Source organism: Podarcis gaigeae, assembly GCF_964106915.1.
Source record: "Podarcis gaigeae genome assembly, chromosome: 4".
Classification (NCBI taxonomy): Eukaryota; Metazoa; Chordata; class Lepidosauria; order Squamata; family Lacertidae; genus Podarcis; species Podarcis gaigeae.
The window spans coordinates 13,496,052-13,517,876 of NC_139677.1; positions in this window are offsets into that span (position 1 = coordinate 13,496,052).

A 21,825-nucleotide genomic window follows, 5' to 3' on the forward strand; every position below is an offset into this window, starting at 1 on the left:
GCTTCACTAATACTTTACTACCACTTTACTACTACTTTACTACCACTTTACTACTACTTTACTACAATTTTTCAACTACTTTACTACCATTTTACTACTGCTTTACTACCGTTTTACTACTACTTTAGTACCGCTTTACTACTACTTTACTACCATTTTACTACTACCTTACTACTGCTTTACTACCATTTTACTACTATTTTTCTACAATTTTACTACTACTTTAAAGCTATTTTACTGCTATTCCACCACTTTACTATTGGACCATTTTACTACCGCTTTACTACTTCTTTACTACTATCTTACTGCTGTTTCACTACTGCCTTACTACCATTTTACTACTATTTTACTACTGCGTTACTACTACTTTACTGCTATTTTACTGCTACTATTCCACCACTTTACTATTGTTTTACCATTACTTAACTGCTACTTCCCTACTGGTTTACTATTGCTTTACTACCACTTTACTTCCACTTTACTACTGCTACTTTATTACTTATACTACTTTCCTATTTATACCCCTATTTATACAGTAGACCTTCCTGAACAATGGCATGCCTGTCTATAGTAACAAATAGTATTGTTACTATTTTATTAATTGTATATACTGCCCTTCATCCGTAGATTTAAGGTTGGTTTACGACTTAAAAATGCAAGGTAAAAAACACAAAATACACAATAAAAACAAGAACAAGAACAAACCAATAAGCCTCCTCCCTCAACCTCTCCTTTGGCTTGTCCTTCACTGATGACTTCTCTCTTGTTCCTTGATCTTAATTTCCTCACTTTTGCAAACCTTCCAGTTGTCCCTAATTTTGCCGGGACAGTCCCAGATTTATTGAAGCTGTCCTGGTTTCTGATGTTATCCTGCTTTTCCTTAGGACGTCCCTATGTTCATGGGAGAAATGTTGGATGGTATGGAGTTATACATAGAATAGAATGATAAAATGATCTTGATACCAATCCAAGGCAGACCTTTTAACATCACAGTAATCCAAGTTTATGCACCAACTACTGGTGCTGAAGAAACTGAAACTGACCAATTCTATGAAGACTTACAACACCTTATAGAAGTGACACCAAAGAAGGATGTTCTTCTCATTATAGGGGATTGGAATGCTAAAGTAGGGAGGCAAGAGATAAGAGGAACAACTGGCAAGTTTGGCCTTGGAGATCAAAACGAAGCAGGGCAAAGGCTAATAGAGTTCTGTCAAGAGAACAAACTGGTCATCACAAACACGCTTTTCCAACAACACAAGAGACGACTCTACACATGGACATCACCAGATGGGCAGCATCGAAATCAGATTGATTATATTCTCTGCAGCCAAAGATGGAGAGGCTCTATACAGTCAGCAAAAACAAGACCTGGAGCTGACTGTGGCTCAGATCATCAGCTTCTTATAGCAAAATTCAAACTTAAACTGAAGAAAGTAGGGAAAACCACTGGGCCGGTAAGATATCATCTAAGTCAAATCCCTTATGAATACACAGTGGAAGCGACGAACAGGTTTAAGGATTTAGATTTGGTGGACAGAGTGCCTGAAGAACTATGGATGGAGGCTGGTAACATTGTACAGGAGGCAACAACGAAAACCATCCCAATGAAAAGGAAATGCAAGAAAGCAAAGTGGCTGTCCAACGAGGCCTTACAAACAGCGGAGGAGAGAAGGCAAGCAAAATGCGAGGGAGATAGTGAAAGATACAGGAAATTGAATGCAGATTTCCAAAGAATAGCAAGGAGAGACAAGAAGGCCTTCTTAAACGAGCAATGCAAACAATAGAGGAAAACAACAGAATGGGAAGAACCAGAGATCTGTTCAAGAAAATTGGAGCTATGAAAGGAACATTTCGTACAAAGATTACCATAATAAAGGACAAAAGTGGTAAGGACCTAACAGAAGCAGAAGACATCAAGAAGAGGTGGCAAGAATACACAGAGGAATTATACCAGAAAGCTATGGATGTCTCGTACACCCCAGGTAGTGTGGTTGCTGACCTTGAGCCAGACATCCTGGAAAGTGAAGTCAAATGGGCCTCAGAAAGCACTGCAAATAACAAGGCCAGTGGAAGTGATGGTATTCCAGCTGAACTATTTAAAATTTTAAAAGATGATGCTGTTAAGGTGCTACACTCAATATGCCAGCAAATTTGGAAAACTCAGCAGTGGCCAGAAGATTGGAGAAGATCAGTCTACATCCCAATCCCAAAGAAGGGCAGTGCCAAAGAATGCTCCAACTACCGCACAATTGCACTCATTTCACACGCTAGCAAGGTTATGCTTAAAATTCTACAAGGAAGGCTCAAGCAGTATGTGGATCGAGAACTCCCAGAAGTGCAAGCTGGATTTAGAAGAGGCAGAAGAACCAGAGACCAAATTGCAAACATGCGCTGGATTATGGAGAAAGCTAGAGAGTTCCAGAAAGACATCTACTTCTGCTTCATTGACTACGCAAAAGCCTTTGACTGTGTCGACCACAGCAAACTATGGCAAGTTCTTAAAGAAATGGGAGTGCCTGATCACCTCATCTGTCTCCCGAGAAATCTCTATGTGGGACAAGAAGCTACAGTTAGAACTGGATATGGAACAACTGATTGGTTCAAAATTGGAAAAGGAGTACGACAAGGCTGTATTTTGTCTCCCTGCTTATTTAATTTATGTTGTGACGTGGGGTTTGTGATTTCAGCTCTCTTGACATAATATGCTGGAGACAGTTCTCTAGTAACACTTCTTTATTAAAGCAAACAAGACTGAGACCTGAGGAGGGGAGAGCTACATTTATAGGGACAGGGAACTAGCTAGAAAGGATACATTTTGGAGGGAACAATATCAGGCAATCACAGTCCTGCCTTTTGGAGGAAACCAATAAGGCAGAGGATCCAAATACAGCAGCTTAAATGAACCAATAGTAGCTGTACCCTCTGGAACCAAAAGGCAGTTACTTTACCCTAATGCAAATACAGACAATAATAATACAGATATAAAATCCTTTGACTCAATACACAACAATTTATAGAAGACACTGATGCTGGGAAAGATGGAGGGCACAAGGAGAAGGGGGTGACAGAGGACCAGATGGTTGGATAGTGTTTTCGAGGTTACCAGCATGAGTTTGACCAAACTGCGGGAGGTAGTGGAGGACAGAGGTGCCTGGCGTGCTCTGGTCCATGGGGTCACGAAGAGTCGGACACGACTAAACGACTAAACAACAACAACCTAGGGAAGTTTTTTAATGTTTACTGTTTTATTACCTTTTTATATGTTTTGGAAGCCGCCCAGAGTGGCTAGAGCAACCCAGGCAGATGGATGTGGTATAAATACAGTGGTACCTCGGGTTACATATGCTTCAGGTTACATATGCTTCAGGTTACAGATGCTTCAGGTTACAGACTCCGCTAACCCAGAAATAGTGCTTCAGGTTAAGAAATTTGCTTCTGAGAACAGAAATTGTGATCCGGCGGCGCGGCAACAGCAGGAGGCCCCATTAGCTAAAGTAGTGCTTCAGGTTAAGAACAGTTTCAGTTTAAGAACGGACCTCCGGAACGAATTAAGTACTTAACCTGAGGTACCACTGTAGTAAAATTCTTGTTACAGAACAGGGCACCCCTATTTTCATCGGAGAAATGTTGGAGGGTATGCTTTTGTCCTCACCTCAGTTTTGACTACGGGCTCCTCACACAGCTCCTGACTCACAACAGTGTGTTGCCCATAGCTCAGTTCTGACTAAAGGATTTTATGCAGCCACTGCTGGCGGGGACCTTTTGGGACCCAAAATATCCAACGCCACTAAATTCTGGTGTACTTTTTAACATAATAGTGTAAACAGGGATCAACATACAAACACTGAGAAGCCATTCCCCCCGCCCCACTACCTTATATGGAAACAACTGGAAAAACCTCTGTGATTGAGGCTATCAACAAGGCGCCTTTTTGTACAACGAATACTTCTGAGGTCATTCTTACTACTGCTTTACTACTACTTTACTACTACTTTACTACCACTTTACTACTACTTTACTACCACTTTACTACCACTTTACTACTATTTTACTACTACTTTACTATCACTTTACTACTACTTTACTACCACTTTACTACTGCTTTACTACTACTTTACTACTGCTTTACTACAACTTTACTACTACTTTACTACCACTTTACTACTAATTTAATACCACTTTACTACTTCTTTCCTACTGCTTTACTACAATTTTACTACTGCTTTACTACCGCTTTACTATTACTTTACTACCATTTTATTACTACCTTACTACTGCTTTACTACCATTTAACTACTATTTTTCTACAATTTTACTACAACTTTACTACTACTTTAAAGTTCTTTTACTGCTATTCCACCACTTTACTATTGGACCATTTAAATACCACTTTACTACTTCTTTACTACTATCTTACTGCTGTTTCACTCCTGCCTTACTACCATTTTACTACTATTTTACTACTGCGTTACTACTACTTTACTAATATTTTACTGCTACTATTCCACCACTTTACTATTGTTTTACCATTACTTAACAGCTACTTCCCTACTGGTTTACTATTACTTTACTACCACTTTACTTCCACTTTACTACTGCTACTTTATTACTTATACTACTTTACTATTTATACCCCTATTTATACAGTAGACCTTCCTGAACAATGGCATGCCTGTCTATAGTAACAAATAGTATTGTTCCTATAATATAGTATTTGTACTATAGTAACAAATAGTATTGTTACTATATTGTTACGACAACTTAACCTGCTTTACTAATGCGTGACAAAGCTGCATTTGGTGAGCCAGCGCAGCACACGGAAACGCCGTTTACCTTCCCACCAGTAAGCAGTCCCTATTTATCTATTTGCACCCGGGGTTGCTTTCGAACTGCTAGGTTGGCAGGCGCTGGGACCAAGCAACAGGAGCGCACCCAGCCGCGTGGATTCGAACCGCCGACCTTTTGATCGGCAGGCCCTAGGGGCTGAGGCTTTTACCCACAGTGCCACCCGCATCCCTACGCCAACTTAACCGGCAGAAAAATATTTTTTTGAAAAAATCCCTAAGCCCCGGGGTCACAATTTGATCAAAAATCTGACTTTCAACCATTCACTCTAAAATGGTGCCAAACGGATGCAAATGCTCCCCTGAGAGGTTTGGCGGTCGAAACAGAAGGCTTTTTATCTCAGGAAAAGAAATCAGTCCTTGACAACTTAACCGGCAGAAAAAGATTTTTTTTTGAAAAAATCCCTATGCCCCGGGGTCACAATTTCATTGAAAAATCTGACTTTCGGCCATTCAATCAAAAATGGTGCCAAACGGTTGCAAATGCTCCCTTGAGAGGTTTGGCGGTCGAAACAGAAGGCATTTTATGAAAGGAAAAGAAATCAGCCCTCTTAACCTGCTTCACTACTACTTTACTACCACTTTACTACTACTTTACTACCACTTTACTACTACTTTACTACAATTTTTCTACTACTTTACTACCATTTTACTACTGCTTTACTACCGTTTTACTACTGCTTTACTACCGCTTTACTACTACTTTACTACCATTTTACTACTACCTTACTACTGCTTTACTACTATTTAACTACTATTTTTCTACAATTTTACTACTACTTTAAAGCTATTTTACTGCTATTCCACCACTTTACTATTGGACCATTTTACTACCGCTTTACTACTTCTTTACTACTATCTTACTGCTGTTTCACTACTGCCTTACTACCATTTTACTACTATTTTACTACTGCATTACTACTACTTTACTGCTATTTTACTGCTACTATTCCACCACTTTACTATTGTTTTACCATTACTTAACTGCTACTTCCCTACTGGTTTACTATTGCTTTACTACCACTTTACTTCCACTTTACTACTGCTACTTTATTACTTATACTACTTTCCTATTTATACCCCTATTTATACAGTAGACCTTCCTGAACAATGGCATGCCTGTCTATAGTAACAAATAGTATTGTTACTATTTTATTAATTGTATATACTGCCCTTCATCCGTAGATTTAAGGTTGGTTTACGACTTAAAAATGCAAGGTAAAAAACACAAAATACACAATAAAAACAAGAACAAGAACAAACCAATAAGCCTCCTCCCTCAACCTCTCCTTTGGCTTGTCCTTCACTCATGACTTCTCTCTTGTTCCTTGATCTTAACTTCCTCACTTTTGCAAACCTTCCAGTTGTCCCTAATTTTGCCGGGACAGTCCCAGATTTATTGAAGCTGTCCTGGTTTCTGATGTTATCCTGCTTTTCCTTAGGACGTCCCTATGTTCATGGGAGAAATGTTGAATGGTATGGAGTTATACATAGAATAGAATGATAAAATGATCTCGATATGAATCCAAGGCAGACCTTTTAACATCACAGTAATCCAAGTTTATGCACCAACTACTGGTGCTGAAGAAACTGAAATTGACCAATTCTATGAAGACTTACAACACCTTATAGAAGTGACACCAAAGAAGGATGTTCTTCTCATTATAGGGGATTGGAATGCTAAAGTAGGGAGGCAAGAGATAAGAGGAACAACTGGCAAGTTTGGCCTTGGAGATCAAAACGAAGCAGGGCAAAGGCTAATAGAGTTCTGTCAAGAGAACAAGCTGGTCATCACAAACACGCTTTTCCAACAACACAAGAGACGACTCTACACATGGACATCACCAGATGGGCAGCATCGAAATCAGATTGATTATATTCTCTGCAGCCAAAGATGGAGAGGCTCTATACAGTCAGCAAAAACAAGACCTGGAGCTGACTGTGGCTCAGATCATCAGCTTCTTATAGCAAAATTCAAACTTAAACTGAAGAAAGTAGGGAAAACCACTGGGCCGGTAAGATATCATCTATGTCAAATCCCTTATGAATACACAGTGGAAGTGACGAACAGGTTTAAGGATTTAGATTTGGTGGACAGAGTGCCTGAAGAACTATGGATGGAGGCTGGTAACATTGTACAGGAGGCAACAACGAAAACCATCCCAATGAAAAGGAAATGCAAGAAAGCAAAGTGGCTGTCCAACGAGGCCTTACAAACAGCGGAGGAGAGAAGGCAAGCAAAATGCGAGGGAGATAGTGAAAGATACAGGAAACTGAATGCAGATTTCCAAAGAATAGCAAGGAGAGACAAGAAGGCCTTCTTAAACGAGCAATGCAAACAATAGAGGAAAACAACAGAATGGGAAGAACCAGAGATCTGTTCAAGAAAATTGGAGCTATGAAAGGAACATTTCGTACAAAGATTACCATAATAAAGGACAAAAGTGGTAAGGACCTAACAGAAGCAGAAGACATCAAGAAGAGGTGGCAAGAATACACAGAGGAATTATACCAGAAAGCTATGGATGTCTCGTACACCCCAGGTAGTGTGGTTGCTGACCTTGAGCCAGACATCCTGGAAAGTGAAGTCAAATGGGCCTCAGAAAGCACTGCAAATAACAAGGCCAGTGGAAGTGATGGTATTCCAGCTGAACTATTTAAAATTTTAAAAGATGATGCTGTTAAGGTGCTACACTCAATATGCCAGCAAATTTGGAAAACTCAGCAGTGGCCAGAAGATTGGAGAAGATCAGTCTACATCCCAATCCCAAAGAAGGGCAGTGCCAAAGAATGCTCCAACTACCGCACAATTGCACTCATTTCACACGCTAGCAAGGTTATGCTTAAAATTCTACAAGGAAGGCTCAAGCAGTATGTGGATCGAGAACTCCCAGAAGTGCAAGCTGGATTTAGAAGAGGCAGAAGAACCAGAGACCAAATTGCAAACATGCGCTGGATTATGGAGAAAGCTAGAGAGTTCCAGAAAGACATCTACTTCTGCTTCATTGACTACGCAAAAGCCTTTGACTGTGTCGACCACAGCAAACTATGGCAAGTTCTTAAAGAAATGGGAGTGCCTGATCACCTCATCTGTCTCCCGAGAAATCTCTATGTGGGACAAGAAGCTACAGTTAGAACTGGATATGGAACAACTGATTGGTTCAAAATTGGAAAAGGAGTACGACAAGGCTGTATTTTGTCTCCCTGCTTATTTAATTTATGTTGTGACGTGGGGTTTGTGATTTCAGCTCTCTTGACATAATATGCTGGAGACAGTTCTCTAGTAACACTTCTTTATTAAAGCAAACAAGACTGAGACCTGAGGAGGGGAGAGGACCTCCGGAGGTGGCGCAAAACTGCAATGGCGGTCCTCTTTACTCTGTGAAGAGGGGCTCCGCAAAAAAGGGTCGTCCTCTGCGGCAAAGCGGAGACCCATCAAGAAAAACCACAGGCAGAGCGAGCCTGTGGTCGTGGGACTCGGCGGGCGCCAAAAGCCCCCCCAGAAACGAAGAAGGAACCCTGTAAGGGGCTCCGGAACGTGAAAGGGGGAGCGGCGCTGTTAGTTCATCGCTCTTTTCGTGGATGCTGCTGCTGATGAGCGCCGACCTTTCTTCTTGAAAACATCGAAATTGGCTGCAACATACCCGTGAGTAAGGGGAACTAAATATCGGACTAAAATTTTGGAATTTGGCTGAAAACGGGAGGCGAGTAACAGGAAGTCCGTCTCCCGATCTTGCTAACTAGATCAAAGCAACGGTTCAGAAGAGCGCTGAAGCGTTTAAAAGGGATTGCAAAAGCAAAACGAGGGTGTATTTGATAGACTTTGTAGTGAAAAGACAAGCAGGAAATCTTTGTAAAATCTGTGGACTTTATTCTTGGAACTTTCTTCCTAATTTTGAACTATGCGGAGTTAAAAGGGACAACCCAGCTGTCAGACTGTCAGTGTGCAAAAGAGAACTGTCAAACTGCTGATACTGTTATTGGAGTTTAAACTGATACATAGACTGAGACATTAACGTTTAAACACTGTTGCTGGGACCTTTCTTGACACCTTGTGGCCTTTTTTCAAGAAATAGAAAGCCCGGGGAACCTTCCTTTTGTGCTCTGGAACTACTAAGATTTAATATAGGGAACATAAGAACTTCAATGGCGGAAAAGAGTTCTCTCCTTCCTTGAAACTTTGAAATACCCCCCCTAGAGGATTGTGGAGACATAGAGGCCTGGGAACTGTACTTTATTGTGATTTTCTGTGGTTAAATTGTTTACACTCTGGACTTGTCTGACTTATGGAACAAAAGAAAATTTGACCTTGAACAGAGGCAGGTGTGGAATGAGTGGCTCAGGGAGAACAAGAGCAGCTAAAGCTAAAGAAAAAGAAAAGAAACCAGTGCAACTTGTTCAAACAACCCTATCTCATCAACGAAGATCATCTGTCCCAACTGTGCTGACAGCACAGGAGGTGGAAGCTGAAGAGCCTGCTGCAGAAGATATGGCAACTGGAGGATCTGAAATAGTCCTGAAACAAATTTTGGAACAACTGGCAATTTTAAATCAAAAAGTGGACAATCAATCATCAAAAATTGACCAAGCTACATCCTCTATTAGTAAATTATCTGAGCAGGTTTCCCAGCACACTCAGGCAATTGAGAAATTGCAAGGAGCCACGGCTGAAAACTATAAATTAGCTGTGGAAGCCAGTCAAAAAGCAGAACAGGCGAACAAAAAGGTTGATGAGATCAAGGGGGAAGTAAGGCCTCTGAAAAGACAGGTAGGGGAACAACAAGCCTACCTGTCATTGGTTGAATTGAAAAGTAAGGAAAATAATCTCAGGTTAAGGGCCATCCCAGAACTGGAGGAAGGAAATTTACAGGGATTTTTAACACTTTTGTTCTCCAAATTCTGGGGGATTGAGGAAGACAAGGGTTTTAAAATTGTGACGGCTTTTAGACTGGGAAAATCGATAAAGAAGGATAAGTCCAGAGACTGTTTGGTTATTTTGAGATCAAGAGAGGAAAGAGACAAGATACTAGGCCTACATTTTAAAAAATCTTTGGAGATAGAAGGTAAAAAGGCTGAAATTTACAGAGACATACCCAAACATCTTTTGGATCTCAGGACCACTTACACAGATTTGACCAAACTGCTGAGATACAACACAATCCCTTATAGGTGGGAGTTTCCGCAAGGACTATCATTTACTTACAAAGGAAGGAAAGTAAGAATTAAAACACCTGAGGACCAACAGAAGTTCTTACACGACCACGAGAAGGACCTCCAGAAAGGAGCCACAGCTTCTTGGCCACCACCACCACCGGGACCATCTCCAAAACCTACACCGTCTGGATCTGGACCAGCATTACCACCTCCGGGATCGGAGGGAAACCTAGACACCCCACTGTAGGACCCACCAATTAGACCAGGATGTCGTTGCAGCTTCTCAGTTGGAATATAAATGGCGGAAATTCTCCGGAAAAAAGAAGAAAAGTATTTCATATTTTGAAAAAAGAACAATTGGACATTATTTGCCTGCAAGAAACGCATGTGACAAGGCTCCACAGAAAAGTGCTAATTAATAAAAGACTAGGCCAAGAATTTATTTCTTCGGATAAAGTTAAGAAAAGAGGAGTGGTGATATATGCAAAGGAGAGCCTGTCACCGAAACTTTTATTTAAAGACGAACACGGCAGAATTTTGGCGATTGAAATTCAGACACAAGGAGAAAAAATTTTGATATTAGGAATATATGCTCCAAATGAAGGAAAATCGGAATTTTTCAGGAAGCTGCATGAGATTATGCTGGACTACTTAGACTACAACAACATTATTATGATGGGTGATATGAATGGGGTGGTGTCTGTAAATATGGATAAGTCGCAAAGCGCTAACATAACGAAAGATGGTAGACTACCTAAAACTTTCTTTGAAATGACTGACAATGTGGACTTAATTGACATATGGAGGGTTAAGAACCCCCTAGGAAAAGAAGGAACTTTCTTTTCTGAAGCTCATCTGACATGGACACGAATCGACCAAATATGGATAACTAGAGGACTGGCACCCAAGACTAGAAAGGTGGAAATCTGCCCAAAAACCTGCTCCGACCATAACGCTTTGAAAATGGAACTGAGACTAAATACAATCGGATCCTTTAGATGGAAAATGAATGACACCTTACTAAGGGACGAGAAGATTGTTAAGAAGGCCCAAAAAACTTTAAAAGACTATTTTGAGATAAATTTAAATACCACTGTGGAAAAAAGAACAATCTGGGACGCAAGTAAAGCAGTCATGAGAGGGTTTCTAATACAACGAAATACGATCAAGAAAAAGCTCTGGAATGAAAAGAAGGAGAAGATATTGGAAAAAATAAGAGATGGAGAGAAAAAACTAAGATCCAGGCCCAAGTCGAAGGAAGTGCTGAGAGAAGTGAAATTTTTCCAAGCACAATATTTGAAATTGATAAATCAAGAGGTGGAATGGAAAATTAAACAAATGAAACAAAGATCTTTTGAATCAGCAAATAAGTGTGGGAAACTGCTAGCATGGCAGTTGAAAAAGAGACAAAAATTTAATACAGTTACAAATCTAGAGATTGAAGGGAGAATGGTTCAGAAACCCGAGGAAATTAGAAAGTGCTTCCAGAGATATTTCAAAGAACTTTATTCACAAGGGCCACAGAAAGATTCGGAGGTGGACCAATTTCTTAAAACCAACGGATTACAGAAAATACCTCAGGAAATGAGAACAATCCTGAATAGTAATATCACACAGCAAGAAATTGAAAGTGCCATTCAGAACCTCCAATTAGGCAAATCTCCAGGCCCTGATGGACTTACCTCCAAATATTATAAGGTTCTGAAGGACTACTTGATACAACCTTTGTTGGAGGTTTGTAACCAGATTATGGAGGGGAGGAAGGCACCGGAAACGTGGAAAGAAGCCTTCATCACATTGATACCCAAACTAGAAACTTAAAAGACCCAGCTTAAGAACTACCGCCCCATCTCACTCCTAAATGTGGATTACAAAATTTTTGCAGACATTTTGGCAAGTAGGTTTAAAAAAGTGCTTAATGAAGTGATCCATAAGGACCAGGCAGGCTTTCTCCCTGGTAGGCATTTGTTTGACAACACAAGAAACATCATCGACATTTTGGAACTTTTACAAACAAATCTCAACACTAGAGCGGTGTTAATCTTTATTGATGCGGAGAAAGCCTTTGACAACATTTCTTGGATGTTTATGAAGAAAAATTTGGAAGGGATGGGAGTGGGGCGGGGGTTTGAAAATGGAATAGAAGCAATATATTCAGAACAAAAAGCCAAATTGATAGTAAACAATGTGGTGACAGAGGAGTTTAAAATTGAAAAAGGGACATGGCAGGGGTGCCCTCTATTCCCCCTATTGTTTATTTCAGTTCTGGAGGTGCTATTGAACATGATTAGAAAGGACCGGTTGGTACAGGGAATTGAGGTCGGAGTGAAACAATATAAATTGAAAGCATTTGCAGATGACCCGGTATTAACATTACAGGAGCCAGTCTCTAGTACTAAAAGAGTGTTAGAATTAATTTCTGACTTTGGTCGGGTGGCGGGATTTAAGCTGAACAAGCAAAAAACTAAGGTTTTAGCAAAAAATTTGACAACTACAGAAACAGATGAGTTCCTGAAAGAAACAGAATTAAATGCGGTTAAAAAAAGTAAAATACCTAGGGGTGTATCTGACCTCCAAAAATTTGAATTTGTTTAAAGACAACTACGAGAAATGTTGGTCAGAAATCAAAAGAGATTTGGAAACGTGGTCAAGATTGAAACTTTCCTTGTTGGGCCGAATAGCAGCTATAAAGATGAATGTATTGCCAAAAATGTTATTTTTGTTTCAGGCCCTACAGATCGTGGACAAAGTGGAATGTTTTGGAAAGTGGCAGAAGGATATTTCTAAGTTTGTTTGGCAGGGCAAAAAGCCCCAAATAAAGTTTAAAATATTAACTGATGCGAAAGAAAGAGGGGGATTTGCCCTGCCAGACTTGAGGTTATATTATGAATCCGCAGCCTTCTGCTGGTTGAAAGATTGGATCTTACTGGAAAACACTGATGTCCTAGATCTGGAAGGGTTTGACAATGCTTTTGGGTGGCATGCATATTTGTGGTATGACAAGGTTAAAGTGCACAAATTGTTTAAAAACCACATTGTTAGGAGAGCAATTTTAATGGTCTGGACAAAATATAAAGACTTATTGGAGAGTAAGACTCCGAGGTGGCTCTCACCGGTGGAGGCCAAGGCACGTAAGAGACTTAACATGGAGGCCAATTGGCCTAAATATGGGGAAATAATTGAAAAGATTGGAGACAATTGGAGGTTGCAGAGCTTGGAAAAATTAAAAAACAAGGTGCGAGATTGGTTGCATTATGCACAAATTCAAGAGGTTTTTAAAGTAGACAAGAAGGTTGGATTCCAGGTGGAAAAATCGAAACTAGAGACAGAACTGTTAGAACCAAAAAGTAAACTACTTTCGAGAATGTATAACCTGCTGCTTAAATGGAATACTCAGGATGAGACAGTCAAATCCGCCATGATAAAGTGGGCGCAGGATTTGGGGCATAACATTATGTTTGAAGACTGGGAAAGGTTATGGAACACCGGAATGAAATTTACGGCATGTAGTGCCTTGAAGGAAAACATTATGAAAATGATATACCGGTGGTACATGACCCCAGTCAAGCTTGCTAAGATATATCACCTGTCTGATAATAAATGTTGGAAATGTAAAGAGGCGGAAGGGACATTTTTTCACCTCTGGTGGACCTGCCCGAAAGTGAAGGCCTTTTGGGAGATGATTCATAATGAACTAAAAAAGGTACTTAGATTTACCTTACCTAAGAAACCAGAGGCCTTCCTCCTGGGCATGGTGGACCAGAGAGTGCTTAAGAAGGACAAAACTTGTTTTATGTACGCTACTACAGCAGCAAGGATCCTGATTGCAAAGCATTGGAAGACACAAGATTTACCCACACTGGAGGAATGGCACACGCAGTTGATGGACTACATGGAACTGGCCGAAATGACTGGCAGAATCCGAGACTTGGGAGAAGAAACAATTGAGGAGGAATGGAAAAAATTTAAGGACTATCTGAAAAAACATTATAAGCTGTATGAATGTTAAAAAATGCACCTTTTAGGAAATTCTAGCTTCAGTAATGTTAAACTAAAGAAATGGAAATTAAGGCACAAGAAGTCAGAGATAGAATAATGAAACAACTTTATTGTGTTTAAATGAAAATGTACATGATTTGGGTTATAACACATTTGAAATTGGGTAACATGATAAAATGAAGGACACAACAAGTATTGAAACAAGTTAACAAATTGCTGATGTTATGTATCACAGAGAATGCAGGGTTGGGAGGACGTGGGGAAGTCCAGTAGACTTGGAAAAAAGAACAAGAAAATTTGTAACCTTTCTACTTTACTCTTATAATATGTTCTTTATTCCTTTTTCTGTATTTCACAAACTCAATAAAAAATATTATTAAAAAAAGAGACCTGAGGAGGGGAGAGCTACATTTATAGGGACAGGGAACTAGCTAGAAAGGATACATTTTGGAGGGAACAATATCAGGCAATCACAGTCCTGCCTTTTGGAGGAAACCAATAAGACAGAGGATCCAAATACAGCAGCTTAAATGAACCAATAGTAGCTGTACCCTCTGGAACCAAAAGGCAGTTACTTTACCCTAATGCAAATACAGACAATAATAATACAGATATAAAATCCTTTGACTCAATACACAACAATTTATATGCAGAATGCATCATGCGAAAGGCTGGGCTGGATGAATCCCAAGCTGGAATTAAGATTGCCGGAAGAAATATCAACAACCTCAGATATGCAGATGACACAACCTTGATGGCAGAAAGTGAGGAGGAATTAAAGAACCTTTTAATGAGGGTGAAAGAGGAGAGCGCAAAATATGGTCTGAAGCTCAACATCAAAAAAACGAAGATCATGGCCACTGGTCCCATCACCTCCTGGCAAATAGAAGGGGAAGAAATGGAGGCAGTGAGAGATTTTACTTTCTTGGGCTCCATGATCACTGTAGATGGTGACAGCAGCCACATAATTAAAAGACGCCTGCTTCTTGGGAGAAAGGCAATGACAGGCCTAGACAGCATCTTGAGAAGTAGAGACGTCCCCTTGCCAACAAAGGTCCGTATAGTTAAAGCCATGGTTTTCCCAGTAGTGATGTATGGAAGTGAGAGCTGGACCATAAAGAAGGCTGATCGCCGAAGAATTGATGCTTTTGAATTCTGGTGCTGGAGGAGACTTTGAGAGTCCCATGGACTGCAAGAAGATCAAACGCATCCATTCTTAAGGAAATCAGCCCTGAGTGCTAACTGGAAGGACAGATCGTGAAGCTGAGGCTCCTGTACTTTGGCCACCTCATGAGAAGAGAAGACTCCCTGGAGAAGACACTGATGCTGGGAAAGATGGAGGGCACAAGGAGAAGGGGGCGACAGAGGACCAGATGGTTGGATAGTGTTTTCGAGGTTACCAGCATGAGTTTGACCAAACTGCGGGAGGTAGTGGAGGACAGAGGTGCCTGGCGTGCTCTGGTCCATGGGGTCACGAAGAGTCGGACACGACTAAACGACTAAACAACAACAACCTAGGGAAGTTTTTTAATGTTTACTGTTTTATTACCTTTTTATATGTTTTGGAAGCCGCCCAGAGTGGCTAGAGCAACCCAGGCAGATGGATGTGGTATAAATACAGTGGTACCTCGGGTTACATATGCCTCAGGTTACATATGCTTCAGGTTACAGATGCTTCAGGTTACAGACTCCGCTAACCCAGTAATAGTGCTTCAGGTTAAGAAATTTGCTTCTGAGAACAGAAATCGTGATCCGGCGGCGCGGCAACAGCAGGAGGCCCCATTAGCTAAAGTGGTGCTTCAGGTTAAGAACAGTTTCAGTTTAAGAACGGACCTCCGGAACGAATTAAGTACTTAACCTGAGGTACCACTGTAGTAAAATTGTTGTTACAGAACAGGGCACCCCTATTTTCATCGGAGAAATGTTGGAGGGTATGCTTTTGTCCTCACCTCAGTTTTGACTACGGGCTCCTCACACAGCTCCTTACTCACGACAGTGTGTTGCCCATAGCTCAGTTCTGACTAAAGGATTTTATGCAGCCACTGCTGGCGGGGACCTTTTGGGACCCAAAATATCCAACGCCACTAAATTCTGGTGTACTTTTTAACATAATAGTGTAAACAGGGATCAACATACAAACACTGAGAAGCCATTCCCCCCCGCCCCACTACTTTATATGGGAACAACTGGAAAAACCTCTGTGATTGAGGCTATCAACATGGCGCCTTTTTCTACAACGAACACTTCCAGGGTCATTCTTACTACTGCTTTAGTACTACTTTACTACTACTTTACTCCTACTTTACTATCACTTTACTACTACTTTACTACTACTCTACTATCACTTTACTACTACTTTACTACTACTTTACTATCACTTTACTACCACTTTACTACCACTTTACTACTACTTTACTACTGCTTTACTACAACTTTACTACTACTTTACTACCACTTTACTACTAATTTACTACCACTTTACTACTTCTTTCCTACTGCTTTACTACAATTTTACTACTGCTTTACTACCGCTTTACTATTACTTTACTATCATTTTATTACTACCTTACTACTGCTTTACTACCATTTAACTACTATTTTTCTACAATTTTACTATAACTTTACTACTACTTTAAAGTTCTTTTACTGCTATTCCACCACTTTACTATTGGACCATTTAAATACCACTTTACTACTTCTTTACTACTATCTTACTGCTGTTTCACTACTGCCTTACTGCCATTTTACTACTATTTTACTACTGCGTTACTACTACTTTACTGCTATTTTACTGCTACTATTCCACCACTTTACTATTGTTTTACCATTACTTAACAGCTACTTCCCTACTGGTTTTGTTACTATATTGTTACGACAACTTAACCTGCTTTACTAATGCGTGACAAAGCTGCATTTGGTGAGCCAGCGCAGCACACAGGAACGCCGTTTACCTTCCCGCCAGTAAGCGAGTAGGGACAGGGAACTAGCTAGAAAGGATACATTTTGGAGGGAACAATATCAGGCAATCACAGTCCTGCCTTTTGGAGGAAACCAATAAGACAGAGGATCCAAATACAGCAGCTTAAATGAACCAATAGTAGCTGTACCCTCTGGAACCAAAAGGCAGTTACTTTACCCTAATGCAAATACAGACAATAATAATACAGATATAAAATCCTTTGACTCAATACACAACAATTTATATGCAGAATGCATCATGCGAAAGGCTGGGCTGGATGAATCCCAAACTGGAATTAAGATTGCCGGAAGAAATATCAACAACCTCAGATATGCAGATGACACAACCTTGATGGCAGAAAGTGAGGAGGAATTAAAGAACCTTTTAATGAGGGTGAAAGAGGAGAGCGCAAAATATGGTCTGAAGCTCAACATCAAAGAAACAAAGATCATGGCCACTGGTCCCATCACCTCCTGGCAAATAGAAGGGGAAGAAATGGAGGCAGTGAGAGATTTTACTTTCTTGGGCTCCATGATCACTGCAGATGGTGACAGCAGCCACAAAATTAAAAGACGCCTGCTTCTTGGGAGAAGGGCAATGACAGGCCTAGACAGCATCTTGAGAAGTAGAGACGTCCCCTTGCCAACAAAGGTCCGTATAGTTAAAGCCATGGTTTTCCCAGTAGTGATGTATGGAAGTGAGAGCTGGACCATAAAGAAGGCTGATCGCCGAAGAATTGATGCTTTTGAATTCTGGTGCTGGAGGAGACTCTTGAGAGTCCCATGGACTGCAAGAAGATCAAACACATCCATTCTTAAGGAAATCAGCCCTGAGTGCTCACTGGAAGGACAGATCGTGAAGCTGAGGCTCCTGTACTTTGGCCACCTCATGAGAAGAGAAGACTCCCTGGAGAAGACACTGATGCTGGGAAAGATGGAGGGCACAAGGAGAAGGGGGCGACAGAGGACCAGATGGTTGGATAGTGTTTTCGAGGTTACCAGCATGAGTTTGACCGAACTGCGGGAGGTAGTGGAGGACAGAGGTGCCTGGCGTGCTCTGGTCCATGGGGTCACGAAGAGTCGGACACGACTAAACGACTAAACAACAACAACCTAGGGAAGTTTTTTAATGTTTACTGTTTTATTACCTTTTTATATGTTTTGGAAGCCGCCCAGAGTGGCTAGAGCAACCCAGGCAGATGGATGTGGTATAAATACAGTGGTACCTCGGGTTACATATGCTTCAGGTTACATATGCTTCAGGTTACAGATGCTTCAGGTTACAGACTCCGCTAACCCAGAAATAGTGCTTCAGGTTAAGAAATTTGCTTCTGAGAACAGAAATCGTGATCCGGCGGCGCGGCAACAGCAGGAGGCCCCATTAGCTAAAGTGGTGCTTCAGGTTAAGAACAGTTTCAGTTTAAGAACGGACCTCCGGAACGAATTAAGTACTTAACCTGAGGTACCACTGTAGTAAAATTCTTGTTACAGAACAGGGCACCCCTATTTTCATCGGAGAAATGTTGGAGGGTATGCTTTTGTCCTCACCTCAGTTTTGACTACGGGCTCCTCACACAGCTCCTGACTCACGACAGTGTGTTGCCCATAGCTCAGTTCTGACTAAAGGATTTTATGCAGCCACTGCTGGCGGGGACCTTTTGGGACCCAAAATATCCAACGCCACTAAATTCTGGTGTACTTTTTAACATAATAGTGTAAACAGGGATCAACATACAAACACTGAGAAGCCATTCCCCCCCGCCCCACTACTTTATATGGAAACAACTGGAAAAACCTCTGTGATTGAGGCTATCAACATGGCGCCTTTTTCTACAACGAACACTTCTAGGGTCATTCTTACTACTGCTTTACTACTACTTTACTACTACTTTACTACCACTTTACTACTACTTTACTACTACTTTACTATCACTTTACTACTACTTTACTACCACTTTACTATTACTTTACTACCACTTTACTACTGCTTTACTACTACTTTACTATCACTTTACTACTACTTTACTACTGCTTTACTACTACTTTACTACTGCTTTACTACAATTTTACTACTGCTTTACTACCACTTTACTATTACATTACTACCATTTTACTACTACCTTACTACTGCTTTACTTCCATTTAACTACTATTTTTCTACAATTTTACTACAACTTTACTACTACTTTAAAGTTCTTTTACTGCTATTCCACCACTTTACTATTGGACCATTTAAATACCACTTTACTACTTCTTTACTACTATCTTACTGCTGTTTCACTACTGCCTCACTACCATTTTACTACTATTTTACTACTGCGTTACTACTACTTTACTGCTATTTTACTGCTACTATTCCACCACTTTACTATTGTTTTACCATTACTTAACAGCTACTTCCCTACTGGTTTACTAATGCTTTACTACCACTTTACTTCCACTTTACTGCTGCTACTATTTATACCCCTATTTATACAGTAGACCTTCCTGAACAATGGCATGCCTGTCTATAGTAACAAATAGTATTGTTCCTATAATATAGTATTTGTACTATAGTAACAAATAGTATTGTTACTATATTGTTACGACAACTTAACCTGCTTTACTAATGCGTGACAAAGCTGCATTTGGTGAGCCAGCGCAGCACACGGAAACGCCGTTTACCTTCCCGCCAGTAAGCGGTCCCTATTTATCTACTTGCACCCGGGGTTGCTTTCGAACTGCTAGGTTGGCAGGCGCTGGGACCAAGCAACAGGAGCGCACCCAGCCGTGTGGATTCGAACCGCCGACCTTTTGATCGGCAGGCCCTAGGCGCTGAGGCTTTTACCCACAGCGCCACCCGCATCCCTACGCCAACTTAACCGGCAGAAAAATATTTTTTTGAAAAAATCCCTATGCCCCGGGGTCACAATTTCATTCAAAAATCTGACTTTCAACCATTCACTCTAAAATGGTGCCAAACGGTTGCAAATGCTCCCTTGAGAGGTTTGGCGGTCGAAACAGAAGGCTTTTTATGAAAGGAAAAGAAATCAGCACTCGACAACTTAACCTGCTTTACTACTACTTTACTACCACTTTACTACTACTTTCCTACCACTTTACTACTACTTTACTACAATTTTCTACTACTTTACTACCATTTTACTACTGCTTTACTACCGTTTTACTACTGCTTTACTACCGCTTTACTACTACTTTACTACCATTTTACTACTACCTTACTACTGCTTTACTACCATTTAACTACTATTTTTCTACAATTTTACTACTACTTTAAAACTATTTTACTGCTATTCCACCACTTTACTATTGGACCATTTTACTACTGCTTTACTACTTCTTTACTACTATCTTACTGCTGTTTCACTACTGCCTTACTACCATTTTACTACTATTTTACTACTGCGTTACTACTACTTTACTGCTATTTTACTGCTACTATTCCACCACTTTACTATTGTTTTACCATTACTTAACTGCTACTTCCCTACTGGTTTACTATTGCTTTACTACCACTTTACTTCCACTTTACTACTGCTACTTTATTACTTATACTACTTTCCTATTTATACCCCTATTCATACAGTAGACCTTCCTGAACAATGGCATGCCTGTCTATAGTAACAAATAGTATTGTTACTATTTTATTAATTGTATATACTGCCCTTCATCCGTAGATTTAAGGTTGGTTTACGACTTAAAAATGCAAGGTAAAAAAAACCAAAATACACAATAAAAACAAGAACAAGAACAAACCAATAAGCCTCCTCCCTCAACCTCTCCTTTGGCTTGTCCTTCACTCATGACTTCTCTCTTGTTCCTTGATCTTAACTTCCTCACTTTTGCAAACCTTCCAGTTGTCCCTAATTTTGCCGGGACAGTCCCAGATTTATTGAAGCTGTCCTGGTTTCTGATGTTATCCTGCTTTTCCTTAGGACGTCCCTATGTTCATGGGAGAAATGTTGGATGGTATGGAGTTATACATAGAATAGAATGATAGAATGATCTCGATATGAATCCAAGGCAGACCTTTTAACATCACAGTAATCCAAGTTTATGCACCAACTACTGGTGCTGAAGAAACTGAAATTGACCAATTCTATGAAGACTTACAACACCTTATAGAAGTGACACCAAAGAAGGATGTTCTTCTCATTATAGGGGATTGGAATGCTAAAGTAGGGAGGCAAGAGATAAGAGGAACAACTGGCAAGTTTGGCCTTGGAGATCAAAACGAAGCAGGGCAAAGGCTAATAGAGTTCTGTCAAGAGAACAAGCTGGTCATCACAAACACGCTTTTCCAACAACACAAGAGACGACTCTACACATGGACATCACCAGATGGGCAGCATCGAAATCAGATTGATTATATTCTCTGCAGCCAAAGATGGAGAGGCTCTATACAGTCAGCAAAAACAAGACCTGGAGCTGACTGTGGCTCAGATCATCAGCTTCTTATAGCAAAATTCAAACTTAAACTGAAGAAAGTAGGGAAAACCACTGGGCCGGTAAGATATCATCTATGTCAAATCCCTTATGAATACACAGTGGAAGCGACGAACAGGTTTAAGGATTTAGATTTGGTGGACAGAGTGCCTGAAGAACTATGGATGGAGGCTGGTAACATTGTACAGGAGGCAACAACGAAAACCATCCCAATGAAAAGGAAATGCAAGAAAGCAAAGTGGCTGTCCAACGAGGCCTTACAAACAGCGGAGGAGAGAAGGCAAGCAAAATGCGAGGGAGATAGTGAAAGATACAGGAAACTGAATGCAGATTTCCAAAGAATAGCAAGGAGAGACAAGAAGGCCTTCTTAAACGAGCAATGCAAACAATAGAGGAAAACAACAGAATGGGAAGAACCAGA